Raw genomic sequence first — 15,670 nt, forward strand, 5'->3', positions numbered from 1 at the left:
AACATAATGCTTTTCAAAAGCTCAGCACACCTTCTTTCTTAATGTCTGTATGCTCAAGCATTTCAGTCCACTGTAAGCCATCCCCACAATTGTCAAGGTCTTTTTCCCTGGTGAATACTGACCACAATTGTCAAGGTCTTTTTCCCTGGTGAATACTGAAGCAAAGTATTCATTAAGTACTTCCTCTTCCTCCTCCGACTCCATGCACACGTTTCCTCTATCGCACTTGATTGGTCCTATTCTCACGCTGCTCATTCTCTTGCTCTTCATATACTTGTAGAATGCCTTGGGGTTTTCCTTAATCCTGCTCACCAAGGCATTCTCATGGCCCCTTCTGGCTCTCCTAATTCCATTCTTAAGCTCCTTCCTAGCAACCTTGTGATTTTTTAGAGCTCTAACAGTACCTAGTTTCTTGAACCTTTCATAAGCTTTTCTTTTCTTCCTATCTAGATTTTCTACATCCTTTGTACACCATGGTTCTTTAACTCTACCATCCTTTCACTGCCTCAATGGAACATACCTGTGCAGAACTCCATGCAAGCATTTGTCACATTTCTGCCATACATTTTCCAGAGAACATCTGCTCCCAATTTATGCTCCCAAGTCCCTGCCTAATAGCATCATATTTCCCCCTACCCCAATTAAATATTTTCCCAAATTGTCTGCTCCTATCAGTCTCCAGTGCTATGGTAAAGGAGACAGAGTTGTGATCACTATCTCCAAAATGCTTTCCCACCAAGAGATCTAACACCTGACTAGGTTCATTTCCCAATACCAGATCAAGTACAGTCTCTCCTCTAATAGGCTTATCTACATATTATGTGTCAGGAAACCTTCCTGAACACACCTAACAAACTCCACCTATCTAAACCCCTTGCGCTAAGGAGATGCCAATCAATATTAGGAATGTTAAAATCGCCCATCACAACAACCCTATTATTTTTGCTCCATTCCAGAATCTGCCTCCCTATCTGCTCCTCGAGATCCCTGTTACTATTGGAGGGTCTTTAAAAAAACACCTTGTAGAGTTATTGTCTATTTTTGACTTCCATGCACACTGATTCAGTAGGCCATCCCTCCATGACTTCCTCCTTTTCCGCAGCCACGTCACTATCCCTAATTAGCAATGCCACACCCCCACCTCTTTTGCCTCCCTGTCAGATCTTTTTGAAACATCTAAAGCCTGGCAGCCATTCCTGCTCGTGAGACATCCAAGTCTCTGTAATGGCCACAACGTTATAGTTCCGCATATTGATTCAGGCAGTCAAGTTATGCTCCATCTGCCAAAAAAAGCAGGATCTCTGGGTAGCCACCTATTTCAATTCTACTTTTCAGTCCCATTCCGACATGTCAGTCCATGGCCTCCTCTACCACTGTGATCAGGCCACACTCAAGTTGGAGGAACAACACCTTATATTCCATTTGGGTTGCTTCCAACCTGACGGTATGAACATCGATTTCTTAAACTTCCAGTAATTGCTCCCCCTTCACCATTCTCCACTCCTGTTTTCCTCTCTCACCTTTTTCCTTACCTGCCCATCACCTCTCTCTGGTGCTCCTCCTCCTTTCTCTTATTCCATAGTCTTCTGTCCTCTCCTATCAGATTCCCCTCCTTCAGCCTTTTATCTCTTTCACCAACCAACTTCTCAGCTCTTTACGTCACTCCCATCCCCCCTCCTAGTTTCACCTATCACCTACCACCTTGTACTTCTTACTCTGACTTCTCATCTTTTTTGCCAGTCCTGATGAAGGGCCTTGTTCCGAAACGTTGGTGGTTTATTCATTTCCATAGATGCTGCCTGATCCGCTTAGTTCCTCTAGCATTTTGTGTGTGACACCTTGAGAGGATGGGCTGGGCTGAATGTGCTTAAATGTGGTTTACCATCAGGTTTGAATAATCAGCTGACCATCAATGTACAGAGGGCCTTGAGTTATCATGGAGTCATAGAGGATTACAGCTGAGAACAGGTCCTTCAGCCAACCAAGTCCATATTGTCTATTAATTACCCAATTATCCTACGTTTTACCAAACTATACACTGCAGGATCTCTTAATGAGCACAATTCATTGGCTCCTACTTATGTAGGTAATTCCTATTGAATGTAACATAAAATAGACTCTTGACCTTACAATCTACCCCAATTATGATCTTGCACTTTATTGTTTACCTGCACTGTACTTTCTCTGTAGCTGTAATATTTTATTCTGCACTGTTATTGGTTTAACTTATTCTACTTCAATGCACTGTGTAATGATTTGACCTGTATGTACAGTATGTAAGATAAGACTGTGTCTTGGTATATTAGACCATAAGACACAGGAGCAGAAATAGGCCATTCAGCCGACTGAATTTGCTCTGCCATATCATCATGGCTTATCCATTCCCTTCTCAACCCCGTTCAAAGCTTCAAAGGTTAATTTATTATCAAAGTGCACAACTCTGAAATTCTTCTTCTCCAGATAGCCATGAAACCAAGAAAGGAAAGAAAAGAAGGGCAGCACGATCATCAACTCCCAAATACCCCCACCCACACAAAAATAACGAACAAAAATGAAACAGCTACATTAACCCCCAAATTCCCAATCCTGCACAAAAAAAGAGAAAGATCAGGTGAAAAACACAGAAAATAAAAGAAGTAAAGACCAAAAAATAAGTCTATAGTCCAAGTCCACATACAAACCACAGAAAACCTGGATAACATTCTCCGGGCACTGCAGCAGGCTCTCCACTCACCGGTAGCATTGCAGAGTGATCCTCAGCAATCAAAGGCAGTCAGACAACACTCACTCTCTGCACTCGCTTCAATGCTTCAATCTCCCTCGTTACTTTAATCGGCGCACAATGGTGAAATAGAGTCGAACATTGGCTCTTGCCCCATCCCGCAGCTTGCCTGCAATGAGGTTTGTGCACACCGCCTCTGTTCTCCAGCCTTCTCCCCCTAAACTTTCATGTCCTAACTAATCAAGAAGCTATCAACCTCCACCTTAACTTACTTAAAGTGGTTCCCTTAAGGGAAAATCTTCCCTGACCAACTTGTTGGAATTCTTCGAGGAGATTACAAGTAGGATAGATAAAGAGGATGCAATGGTTGTCGTATATTTGAACTTTCAAAAGGCCTTTGACAAGGTGCCACACATGAAGGTGTTTACCAAGTTAAGAACCCATGTTATTACAGGTAAGTTACTGGCGTGGTTAGAGCATTGGCTGATTGGCAGGAGGCAGGGAGTGGGAATAAAAGGGTCTTTTTCCGATCGGCTGCCAGCAACTAGTGATGTTCCGCAGGGGTCGATGTTGGGACCACTTCTTTTTACACTCTCTATCAATGATTTAGATGATGGAATAGATGACTTTGTTGCCAAGTTTGCAGATGATACGAAGATTAGTGGAGGGGCAGATAGTGTCGAGGAAACAGGTAGGCTACAGAAAAACTGGCAGATTTGGAGAATGGATAAGAAAGTGGCAAATGAAATACAATGTTAGAAAATGCATGGTCATGCACTTTGGTAGTAGACATAAATGTGCAAACTATTTTCTAAATTGGGAGAAAATCCAAAAATATGAGATGCAAAGGGACTTGGGAGTCCTTATGCAGAACATCCGAAAGGTAACTTGCAGGTAGAGTCAGTGGTGAGGAAGGCAAATGTAATGTTACCATTCATTTCAAGAAGTCTAGAATACAAGAGCAGGGATATAATGCTGAGGCTTTATAAGGCACTGGTGAGGCTTCACCCTGAGTATTGTGCTGAATTTTGGGCTCCTCATCTAAGAAAATATGTGCTGGCATTGGAGAGGGTTCAGAGGAGGTTCCCAAGGATGATTCTGGGAATGAAAGAGTTATCATACAAGGAACATTTAATGGCTCTGTGTTGGTACTCGCTGGAATATAGAAGGTTGAGGGGGGAATCTCATTGAAACCTTACGAATGTTGAAAGGCCTAGACAGCGTAGGTGTGGAAAGGATGTTTCCCATAATGGGAGAGTGTAGGGTAAGTCGGCACAGCCTCAGGATAGAGGGGCATCCATTTAAAACAGAGATGCAGAGAAATGTCTTTAGCCAGAGGGTGGTGAATTTCTGGAATTTGTTACCACAGGCAGCTGTGGAGGCCAGATAATTGGGTGTATTTAAAGCAGAGCTTGATAGGTTCTTGATTGGACATAGCATCAACGGTTATGGGGAGAAAGCTGTGGAGTGGGGTTGAGGAGGGGAGAAAAGGATCAGCCATGATCGAATGGCGGAGCAAACTCAATAGTCCAATTAGGCTGAATCTGCTCCTATCTCTTATGGTCATGCTCTTGTTGTCTTAAATTCACCCAGTAACCTGGCCTCCATAGCTGCCTGTGGCAGATTTACCACCCTCTTGCTGAAGAAATCCCTCCTCAGCTCTGTTCTAAGTGGATGTCCCTCTATTTTGAGGCCGTACCCTTTGGTCCTAGAACCCCACCAGAGGAAACATCCTCTTCACACCCACTCTTTCTATGTCTTTCAACATTCGATAGGATTCAGTGCATTTCCCCCTCATTCTAAATTCCAGCGAGTAGAGGCCCAGAGCCATCAAACATGACCAGCCTTTTATTCCCAGAATCATTCTCGTACACTTCTTCTGAACCCTCTCCAATGTCAGCATAAGCTTTCTTAAATAGCAGGCCCAAAACTGCTCACAATTCTCCAAGAGAGGCCTCACCAATGCCATGCATCACATCCCTGCTCTTGTATCATAGACCGCTTGAAATGAATGCTACATCCTTGCTTTTATATTATAGTGCTCTTGCAATGAATGCTAACATTGCATCCGCCTTCCTCATCAGCAATTCAACCTATGAATTAACCCGTAGGGAATCCTGCACAACGACTCCCAAATCCCTTTACACATCGGATTTTTGAATTTTCTTCCCATTTAGAAAATAGTCTATGCTTTTATTCCTTCTACCAAGTGCATGACCTTACACTTCCTTACACTGTATTTCATCTGTCATCTCTTTGCCCATTCTCTTCACTTGTCTAAGACCTGCTGCAGCCTCTCTATTTCCTCAACAGTACCTTCCCTTCTGCCAATCTTCATATCTTCCCAAACCTGACCACAGAGCCATCAATTCCACCATCCCATTTGTTAGCATACACCATAAAAAGAAGCAGTACCAATGCAGACCCCTGTGGAGCACCAATAGTCACCAGCAGCCAATCCAAACGGATGCATTTCTTCCCATTCTTTGCCTCCTGCTGATCAGCCAATTATATATCCATGCTAGTATCTGTTACGTACTACCCCTAGGCTGTTATCTTGTTTAGCAGCCACATGTGTGGCACCTGGTCAAAGGTCTTATGAAAATCCAAGCACACTACACCCACCAATTCTCCCTTGTCTATCCTGCTTGTTATTTCTTCAAGGAATTCCAACGGATTTTCCAGACAAGATTTTTCCTTAAGGAACCCAAGCTGGCTTTAGCCTATTTTGTCATGAGCCTCCAAGTACCCTGAAACCTCACCCTTAACAATAGACTCCAACACCTTCCCAAGCACTGAGATCAGGCTAACTGGCCTATAATTTCCTTGCTTCAGTCTCCCTCCCTTCTGGAAGAGTGGAGTGACATTTGCAAAGTTCCAGTCCTCTGAAACCATGCCAGAATCTATTGATTCTTGAATGGTCATGACTGATGTCTCCACAATCTCTTCAGCTACCTCTTTTAGAAGCCTGGGGTGGAGTCTGTCAGGTCCAGGTGACTTACCTACCTTCAGATCTTTCAGTTTCCCAAGCACCATCCCCCCCAGTAACTGCACTCACTTCAGCCTCTTCACACTCTTAAACTTCCAGAATACTACTAGTGTCTTCCACAGTGAAGACAGATGCATTTTCCAGTTGTCTAATATCTACTCCTACCTCTCTTTTATTCTTTATATATCTGAAAAAAAAGCTTTTAGTGTCATTTTTGAAATTATTGGCTAGCTTGCCTTCATATTTCATCTTTTCCCCCCTTATGGTTTTTTTCAGTTGCCTTCTGTTGGTTTATAAAATTTCCCAATCCTCTAACTTCCCACTAATTTTTGCTCTGTTAAATGCCTTATTTTATATTCGCTTTGACTTCCCTTTTCAACCATGGTTGCATCATCCTGCCTTTAGAATACTAGCTCCTCTTTGGGATATATCTATTGTATACTTTCCAGATTGCTCCCAGAAACCCCAGCCATTGGTTCTCTGCTGGCTTCCCTGCCAGTAATCCCTTCCAGTCAACTTTGGCCAGCTCATTTCTCATGCCTCTGTAATTCCCTTTACCCCACTGTAATAGCTGTAATGCCTTGGTTCACATCTTTACTGTTATGCTGTAGGAATTTCATTTAGCGGCTCCATAAGAGCTGCTGTTCTGCTTTCAGCCTGTTTGGGTTATTGTTGAAGATAAGGGATGATGGGGAAGGTGTGACATCCAATTAGCGGGAGGTTTTTTTTGGTGAAGGACAATAAGGTTGGTCTTGAGCTTTTGTTCGGTGGGAGATGAAGAGAGAAAATGCTCTTGAGAACCGGTCGTAGCATACAATCCACTGGAGACCCGTTTGTTCGAGATGGATTGCAAGCGATGTTTGGGGGGTGGTGTGGGTGTTCAGCTGACTGAGGGCCCAGCACATGAACAACAGAGAAGTTCAAGATGAGCTCCAACTTGTGTACATTTGACTGTTTAATTAAAATGGGCCCTTTTCTTTTTGTTATTCTTACTAACTCTTTAGTTAAATTAAGATTCATAAATATAACTTCTAGTCTTAAGGTGTTGTACTTAAATGCATGCAGCATAAGGAATAAGGTGGATGATCGTGTTGTACAGCTACAGATTGGCAGGTATGATATTGTGACCATCACTGAGACGTGGCTAAAGGATGCATGTCTCTGGGAGCTGAACGTCCAAGGATACACGGTGTATCGGAAGGATAGGAAGGTAGGCAGAGGGGAGGCATGGCTTTATTGGTAAGAGATGATATTAAATCATTAGAAAGAGGTAATATAGGATCAGAAGGCGCAGAATCTTTATGGGTTGAGCTAAGGAATAGCAGGGGTAAAAGGACCCTGATGGCAGTTATTTATAGGCCTCCAAACAGCTGCAGGGATGTGGACTACAAATTACAACAGGAAATAGAAAAGGCTTGTCAGAAGGGCAGTGTTATGATAATTGTGGGGGATTTTAACATGCAAGTGGATTGGGAAAAACAGATCGGCACTGGATCTCAAGAGAGAGAATTTGTAGAATGTCTGCAAGATGGCTTTTTAGAACAGCTTGTTGTTGAGCCCACTAGGGGATCGGCTGTACTGGATTGGGTATTGTGTAATGAACCGGAGGTGATTAGAGAGATTGAGGTGAAGGAACCCTTCATGATTGAGTTCATTGTGAAATTAGAAAAAGAGAAGCTGAAATCTGATGTGTCGGTATTTCAGTGGAGTAAAGGAAATTACAGTGGCATGAGAGAGGAACGGGCCAAAGTTGACTGGAAAGAGACACTGGTGGGAAAGACGGCAGAGCAGCAGTGGCTGGAGCTTATGCGAGAAGTGAGGAAGGTGCAAGACAGGTACATTCCAAAAAAGAAAAAAATTTCGAATGGAAAAAGGATGCAACCGTGGTTGGCAAGAGAAGTCAAAGCCAAAGTTAATGCAAAAGAGAGGGCATACAAGGAAGCAAAAGTTACTGGGAAGAGAGAGGATTGGGAAGTTTTTAAAATCTTACAAAAGGAAACTATGAAGGTCATTAAGAGGGAAAAGATTAACTATGAAAGGAAGCTAGCAAATAATATCAAAGAGGATACTAAAAGATGTTCAAGTATATAAAGAGTAAAAGACAGGTGAGAGTAGATATAGGACCGATAGAAAATGATGCTGGAGAAATTGTAATGGGAGATAAGGAGATGGCAGAAGAACTGAACAAGTATTTTGCATCAGTCTTCACTGAGGAAGACATCAGCAGTATACCGGACACTCAAGGGTGGCAGGGAAGAGAAGTGTGCGCAGTCACAATTACGACAGAGAAAGTACTCAGGAAGCTGAATAGGCTAAAGGTAGATAAATCTCCTGGACCAGATGGAATGCACCCTCGTGTTCTGAAGGAAGTAGCTGTGGAGATTGCAGAGGCATTAGCGATGATCTTTCAAAAGTCGATAGATTCTGGCATGGTTCCGGAAGACTGGAAGATTGCAAATGTCACACCGCTATTTAAGAAGGGGGCAAGGAAGCAAAAAGGAAATTATAGACCTGTTAGCTTGACATTGGTGGTTGGGAAGTTGTTGGAGTCGATTGTCAAGGATGAGGTTACAGAGTACCTGGAGGCATACGACAAGATAGGCAGAACTCAGTATGGATTCCTTAAAGGAAAATCCTGCCTGACAAAGCTATTACAATTTTTTGAGGAAATTACCAGTAGGCTAGACAAGGGAGATGCAGTGGATGTTGTATATTTGGATTTTCAGAAGGCCTTTGACAAGGTGCCACACATGAGGCTGCTTAACAAGATAAGAGCCCATGGAATTACAGGAAAGTTACATATGTGGATAGAGCGTTGGCTGATTGGCAGGAAACAGAGAGTGGGAATAAAGGGATCCTATTCTGGTTGGCTGCCAGTTACCAGCCGTGTTCCACAAGGGTCCGTGTTGGGGCCGCTTCTTTTTACATTGTACATCAACGATTTGGATTATGGAATAGATGGCTTTGTGACTAAGTTTGCTGATGATATGAAGATAGGTGGAGGGCGTGGTAGTGCTGAGGAAACGAAGAGTCTGCAGAGAGACTTGGATAGATTGGAAGAATGGGCAAAGAAGTGGCAAATGAAATACAATGTTGGAAAGTGTATGGTTATGCACTTTGGCAGAAAAAATAAATGGGCAGACTATTATTTAAATGGGGAAAGAATTCAAAGTTCTGAGATGCAACGGGACTTGGGAGTCCTTGTACAGGATACCCTTAAAGTTAACCTCCAGGTTGAGTCGGTAGTGAAGAAGGCAAATGCAATGTTGGCATTCATTTCTGGAGGAATAGAGTATAGGAGCAGGGATGTGATGTTGGGGCTCTATAAGGTGCTGGTGAGACCTCACTTGGAGTACTGTGGGCAGTTTTGGTCTCCTTATTTAAGAAAGGATGTGCTGACGTTGGAGAGGGTACAGAGAAGATTCACTAGAATGATTCCGGGAATGAGAGGGTTAACATATGAGGAACATTTGTCCGCTCTTGGACTGTGTTCCTTGGAATTCAGAAGAATGAGGGGCGACCTCATAGAAACATCTTGAATGTTGAAAGGCATGGACAGAGTGGATGTGGCAAAGTTGTTTCCCATGATGAGGGAGTCTAGTACGAGAGGGCATGACTTAAGGATTGAAGGGCGCCCTTTCAGAACAGAAATGCGAAGAAATTTTTTTAGTCAGAAGGTGGTGAATCTATGGAATTTGTTGCCACGGGCAGCAATGGAGACCAAGTCATTGGGTGTTTTTAAGGCAGAGATTGATAGGTACCTGAGTGACCAGGGCATCAAAGGTTATGGTGAGGAGGCGGGAGAATGGGACTAAGTGGGAGAATGGATCAGCTCATGAAAAAATGGCGAACAGACTCGATGGGCTGAATGGCCGACTTCTGCTCCTTTGTCTTACGGTCTTATGGTCTTAATCAAATGCAGTGTACTATCTGTTATTTCATAACACTAATTTGTACAGGGTAGCAAATTACAGAGCATCCACACAAACCGGGGTGGTACAAACCGTCTTAATCTCACAAGTTCGGCAGGACTTGAGAGTGTCTTCCTTAGACCTATGCAGCCAAGGAAACCAGGCTATTTCATAGCGATACATCTGACTTTAGGTTCTCCTTCTCAAATTGCAGGGTGGATTCTATCACATTATGATCACTGTTTCCTAAAGGCTCCATTACCTTCAGCTCCCTAATCCTATCCATGAAAAAGCCATCTCAGAGGCATTTTACAAATTCTCTCTCTTGGGATCCAGCATCAACATGATTTTCCCAATCTATCTGCATACTGAAATCCCCCATGACTAATGTAACATTGCCTTTTTGACATGCACTGTCTCGTTCTGTAATTTGTAGACCACATCCTGGCTACTATATATGAGAATAATAAACAAAACTGAAATGCAAATCCAAATGCTGTTGATAAACTGCAGAAGATACTTTCAATAACAAGTTTCTTCATTTTAATGAAGTACATATAAATTGGTTGGTGTCTTTGTTGTCAGTTACATGAACTGTGGTGCAATCTACTTAGATAAGGGAGGTATCTCACCCAGAGAACACATTTTTCTTAGCTGAACCTCAGAAAGAGCATGTTGACTTTTTCAAACACTCTCTAGGGATTAGCATTGTATGAGGCGTCTTTGAAACTGAGAATTGCAATATTTTCTTACTGCTGAGAAAGGAGAACAAATTATGAGATTTGGATGTCCACATGGGACCATATTTCTGGGTAAGTTTGACAACTATGGAATCCAAGCAAGTGGGTGCATTCAATGCTCATCCTAACTCCCATTGAGAAGGTGGATGTAGCCATTTCTTGAATAACTTTATGTTTAACATGTTCATGGCCAATTAGACACTAACTCATTTTACTGGTCTGAGAATACTTTCTTATCGCATTGCTTCAGTAGATGATTTTTTCAAATGACTAAGACCTTCTTAAAAATCTGACGATCAGCTAATACTTTGAAGGGAGGAGTTTCTGCATCTACAGTATTTTTAGCTGGAATTTCTAAAATTCTGTCAAATATGTTCACTATTGTAAGAATAACCATAAAATACACAGAGTTCCTGTGTTACATAACATGTGTTAAATAAGTATGCATGTAGCAGAGGAAATCAGTTTTAAATTCCAAATGATTGAAATCCTTAAGATTAAGTTTGTTTATAGTGTTTACATTGGAACAGAGTAAAATGCATTGTTTGTGTAAGCAACTAACATACGGTACCCGAGGGTGTGTTGAGAGCAGACCAAAAGCGTTGCTACACACTCTAGCACCTTTATAGCATGTCCACAATGCTTGACAGACGACACAGAGTGCAACAAGCAACAAGAACAGCAAAGCAACCCCCATTCTTCCTGATCTCCTATCCACCTATGCACGTACATACACAGTCCTCTGACTTCTTTGGCCTCTAACCTCCAATGGATTGGGACACACAGACTTTGGGTCTTCAACTACTCCAGTGGACTTGCAGTGATTCACAGTCCAAGAGCTCCAACTAACTTCCAGACTTCCAATTTGACGTGCAGGCCTCAATCCTTGGCATCAAACCCATGGAGTTGAGCAGTGGAGCGTATTGACGTTCAGAATCAGAATCAGGTTTAATATCACTGGCAAATGTCATGAAATTTGTTGTTTTGTGGCAGCAGTGCACTATAGTTTTTTTTAAACAAAAAATTACAATAAGAATTATATATAAAAGATTAAATTAAGTAGTGCAAAAAAGAGGGAAAAATAGTGACATAGTGTTCATGGGTTCATTGTCTATTCAGAAACCTGATGGCATTGAAGAAGAAGCTGTTCCTGAAACATTGAATCAGTGTCTTCAGGCTCCTGTATCTCCTCCCTGATGGTAGCGATAAGAAGAGGGAATGTCCTGGGTGAATGGGGTCAATAATGATGGATGCCAGACTCTTGGGGCATGGGCTTTTGAAGGTGTCCTCGATGCTGGGGATGCTGGTGCCTATGATGGAGCTAGCTGAGTTTACAACTTTCTGCAGCTTATTTCATGAAACACTTGTAGAAATCTGTGAGGATCTTTGGTGACATACCAAGTCTCCTCAAATTCCAAATAAAATATAGTTGCTGTCACTCCTTCTTTGTAATTGCATCTACATTTGCAGAGCCCAGGATGTTGACATCCAGGAACTTGAAACTGCTTACCCTTTCCACTGCTGTATTCCCCCTGACTTCCTCTTCCTGAGGTCCACAATCAATTCCTTGGTTTTACTGATGTTGAGTGCAAGGTTGCTGTTACAACACCACTCAATCAGCTGATCTATCTCACTCCTGTACACCTCCTCGTCACCATCTGAAATTCTGCCAACATTAGTTGTGTCATCAGGAAACTTATAGATGGTGTTTGAGCTGCTCCCAGCCACACAGTTGAGGATGTAGAGAGAGAAGAGCAGTGGGCTAAGCATACATCCTTGAGGTGCACTAGTGCTGATTGTCAGCGAGGAGAAGATGATATTTCCGATCTGCATTAACAGGTCTTCCAGTGAGGAAGTCAAGGATCCAGTCACTGAGCGAGATACAGAGGCCCAGCTTGTTGATCAGAACTGAGGGTATGATTGTGTTGAACACTGAGCTGTAATCGATAAACAGCAACCTGGCGTAGCTATTACTAGTAGAGGGCCAGTGAGGTTGTATCTGCTGTAGACCTGTTGTGGCGATAGGCAAGAGCTGATTCATGACCAGCCTCTCAAAACATTTCATCAGAGTAGATGTGGGTGCATCTGGGCGATAGTCATCAAAGCAGCCCAGCCTGCTCTTCCTGGTATGGGCACTGCTATGATTATTGCCCTTTTGAAGCAGGTGGAAGCTCTGGCTGCTGCAGTGAGAAACTGAAGATGTCCTTGAACCCTCCTGCCAGTTGGTTGGCACAGGTTTTCAATGCCCTTCCGGAGACCCATCAGGACCTGATGCCTTGCGAGGGTTCACCGTCTTGATAGATGTTCTGACACCGACCTCCAAAGCAAAGATCACAAGCTCACCCATACTGCAGGGATTTGCACAGGTGTAATTTCATTCTCCCTTTCAAAGCATGCACAAAAGGCGTTGAGCTCACCTGGGAGTGACACATCACAGATTTCAGTAAGTTGGCACTTCCACTTTTAACAACCCCTGCCTGGAGCTCCTGCCATTTAAAATGCACTTGTCAATGGGTTCATATTTTCCACACAAGTTCAAATTCAAGTTTATTGTCCTCTGACTGTACATATACACAACCAAATGAAACAATGTTCCTCTGGACCACAGTGCACTCAATAAACAAATATCACACACAGTATGTAAAGCAAAATATTACCATAAATAAGTTAACAAAATATAAGTTAAAATGCACATAGTGCACAGCACAGGTAAACAGCAAACTGTTAAAAGCTCACTGTCCTAGTGACGAGCTGTGTACATACATCTATTGATGCTTCTGGACACATCTTCAGTGATGTTCCTGGAATCATCGGGTGTTTCGGGTCTTTCAACATCATACACCCTCCTCCAGGTGACCCAGCCGGGGCTGATCAGACCCCAGCTTGTGTCCAGATGGCTGGCTACTTATGACTCCATGGCTCCCCTCTTTTGAGCCACAGCCATCTTGAGGCCCTCTCTGCCGCATCGGTGGTACTGCGGATGGCTCTCCTCTTCCCCTCTCCCTCGATGCCCAAAATGCTGAATGCTCTAACTAAAGAACGGGCTACGAATCTCCTACAACCAACCTCCACAGGGAGACACCGCGCTCTCCATCCAGCCTGCTGACAGTTGCTGACCAGTCCTGCATACTTGGAGAGCTTCCTTTCAAAGGCCTCTTCCAAGCTATCTTCCCATGGGACTGTCAGCTCCAGCAGCACCACTTGTTTAGTCGACTCAGACGCTAGGACAATGTCTGGTCGCAGGGTGGTGGCTGTGATATGGTTGGGGAACTTCAGCTGCCCTTCGAGGTCCACCAACAGCTGCCAGTCCCTTGCAGAGGTCAGAATGCCTGCAGATGTTCTTTTGGCAGGTATTGGTGCTGGCAGGGTATTCATCAGTATTCATTAGTTTCACAGCCTGAGGGAAGGAGTTGTTACTCGGTCTGGCAGTCCTAGTCCTGATGCTTCTGTACCTCCTTCCTGACAGTAGTGGGTCAAAGAGATTGTGGGAAGGGTGGTAGGTATCTTCAACAGGACCCTTTCTCTACAAATATTTGGGAGGAACATACCAGTGAACCTCCTAGTGGTGTTTACTACCGTAATACCACCCATTACTATTTCACTTATTCTTGTTTCAATTTTTACTGTGCGGTTAAAATTTCCATTATCACACCATAAATTAATTAAATATCCAATATTTTACTGAGTGTTTTAGCTCTGATTGAGATGAACGCTTTTCATTGTGCTGTGTATCCATCCACTCTCTTGAAATGAAATGCCCTTTTTTCCTGCCTTTTTAACGTTAGACATATTTTTCGGAAATTCTAAGTCAATCTCTTTCCAGTTCCTTTCCACTTGCAGTCAACAATCCCATATTCTCTAACTCAATACTTTATTCACTGTCATTTAAAAAAAAAGGAATATCTTCAACATGTAATTTTATTCTAGATAAATTTTAATAAAGGACCCTCATCTACCAAGTTAGATTGATTCCATATACTGGTGTTGAGGTTCTTCTCCCTATCACAAGTTCAAATTCAATGTCCAAAGTAAATTTATTATCAAAGGAAGTGACCATATACTACCTTGAGATTCACTTTCTTGCAGACATTTCCAGTAGAACACAGAAATGCAATAGAATCAATGAAAAACTACAAACAAATATCAGCCAATGTGCAAAAGGAAGCGGACTGTGCAAAATCAAAGGTAATAAATAGTACTGAGAACATGAGATGTAGAGTCCTTGAAAGTGAATCCATAGGTTGTGGAATCAGTTCAGTGTTGAGGTGAATGAAGTTACCCACACTGTTTCAGGAGCCTGATGGTTGAAGAACCTATCCACCACTTCATAACATCAAAAAATCAAATGACCTACCTGCTCATAATTCTAATGCATTTTGACATTCCTGGCTATAAAAAAAACACTCAACCATGCCTGAATTAATTATAGTTTGGGAATACTGAACTACGACATTGCAAGATCACACACTATCACACCTACCATTTGCCTGTCCTCGACAGTTCATGTCTGAATTTAGTAATATCACTGTAAATCAAAACTAGCAGCAGATTCTGAAGTTGAATATGGAAATTCAAACTGTGATGTAGGTGATTCCCTGCTTATTCATAGAGTGAAATGCTCTGCAATGTTCTTCTGTGTAAACTTTAGGAATCAGTGAATGACGCAAACTTCAGATACTTACAAATATATCTTTTAGCCTCTAGGGTCCACCGAAAGCATTTGATTTTATTGCAGAAGTAGGAATTGAATTCACAATAGTCTACTAAACCATAATTACTCTTTAAAATGTTCTTATTTTTGTGAATTGTAAATGTCTCAAGTGACCTTCAAAATATAATAGAATTTAAAACAACAGTTACAGTTTTAAGTTTCTAAATAGTATGATATTTCAGCTTCCATATTAATTTCATGCGCTGGTTGAAATTTTTTAACAATTCTGTCTTGACAACACCTGTAACCCCCAGATTCATCTAGTGGCGTTAGTCTAGGGAAGACAGTCTCTGGTCCCGCCAAACGTGTGGAATCTGAGGTGCAAAACCTTCTGCTTGTGTGGATGCTGTGTGATCGGTTCCCCCATTACAAATCAGTACCACGAAATAACAAACAGTACACCATATGCAATTAAATTATTTAGCTTTATAATACTTAACTTGACTAAAGGGTTAGTAAAGTAAAACAAAAAGAAAAAGGTCCAATTTAATGAAACAGTCTAATGTGCACAAGTTGGAGCTCACGGCCTCCCGTCTGCTGGTCCTCCATCGATTCCCCCAGGCTTTGTTAGCTCCCAGCCCCACTCCAAGACCACTC

The sequence above is a fragment of the Mobula birostris genome, chromosome 2 (assembly GCF_030028105.1).
Source record: "Mobula birostris isolate sMobBir1 chromosome 2, sMobBir1.hap1, whole genome shotgun sequence".
NCBI classification, from domain to species: domain Eukaryota; kingdom Metazoa; phylum Chordata; class Chondrichthyes; order Myliobatiformes; family Myliobatidae; genus Mobula; species Mobula birostris.